Source organism: Anneissia japonica, unplaced genomic scaffold (genome assembly GCF_011630105.1).
Source record: "Anneissia japonica isolate Jap-2015-1 unplaced genomic scaffold, ASM1163010v1 scaffold1554_len142245_cov105, whole genome shotgun sequence".
Lineage (NCBI taxonomy): Eukaryota > Metazoa > Echinodermata > Crinoidea > Comatulida > Comatulidae > Anneissia > Anneissia japonica.
In genome coordinates, this window is record NW_022703729.1 from 61,170 (window position 1) to 62,345 (window position 1,176).

Genomic DNA, 1,176 nt, shown 5'->3' on the forward strand with positions numbered 1-1,176 from the left:
GCAACTATACCATCATTATCATCTCCATCGCTATCTTTATTCACCCATTTTTGCTTCTTTTCATCCCATTCAATCTGAAGATAAGACAGTATTACTATCATCAGCACCAATTCCTGGGAGGGTTATTTTATTAGAAGGTTGGCACTGGTCTCTAAATGATCATAATATATATCTTTTGATTTTCTACATTATCTTCATAATTATTACACTATTAGTTATAGAAATAACACCATCATAATATGTATCTATTGAATCATTTTCCATATTATCTGTTTTATTATTATCATCATTATTACACTTCTAGTTACAGAAAGAGCATAAAGAAAAAAAAAACACAGCAAATTACCTTAGTGTAAAATACAAATATATTAATAATTCATTATACTATTATATAAGAGATTTAACTACTTACTGTTTTGTCACTATCATCTGGCAGGTGAACATCGTTTTTACCACCAAACCGACTGAAAAGACCACGGAACCAGCTACCGCCACCACCCTGTTAACATTAAAAATACAAATTGCAATTTAACAAAAACAAACATTGAGATTATAAACACATAAATATACACACATTTGCACATACATTTTATGCATATTTAATGCTGCTACATAGAACATAAGTACATAAAAATAATAAAACAATAACAAAATAAATAAAAAAACATTAAAAATAATTTTTTAAAATAGAGGCATAAATAGTTAGCGCAAATTTTATTGCCGAATAATGTTTGGCACTGCTGTCTAGGATCATTCCTTAAAAAAAGGTGATTGATTGATTGATTGATTGATGTAATACCAGTATATATTGGTTAGGCATTACATAAATGACTCTTAATATTATTACTCTCATGAAATAATTAGAAAAATTGATTTATTGAATTTGTAGTCTACCTTTGGTTTCACAGTTGAATTTAGCTCCGAATGTTTGTGCTGAGGTTTCTGCTTTCGCTACAGGGGTAGGTGCTGACCCTTTGTTGCTTGAGCTCTGTGAAAGTGTTCTTGTGGTTGGGGATTCAGGAGGAGTAATTGTGTTACTTGGCGTAGATGGCATTGTGCTTGGTGTGTCAACATTCTTGGAAGTCGCCTGAAAAAAAAGTATTACATATAATCTTTATTTGCAATAGAAAACCATATTTATAGCCCGACTAGTGTATTCTATTGGGTTTGGAATGC

General features: G+C 30.8%; 1 long non-coding RNA gene across 1 annotated transcript; it reads right to left on the minus strand.

Annotated features, from left to right (window-relative positions):
* On the minus strand, positions 1–915 carry LOC117104524. The gene is made up of 3 exons (XR_004444772.1): positions 895–915; positions 413–499; positions 1–74 (listed from the first exon to the last, which is right to left on the minus strand). It is a non-coding gene; the product is annotated as an uncharacterized LOC117104524 (long non-coding RNA).
* Between the last annotated feature and the right edge of the window lie 261 nt (positions 916–1,176).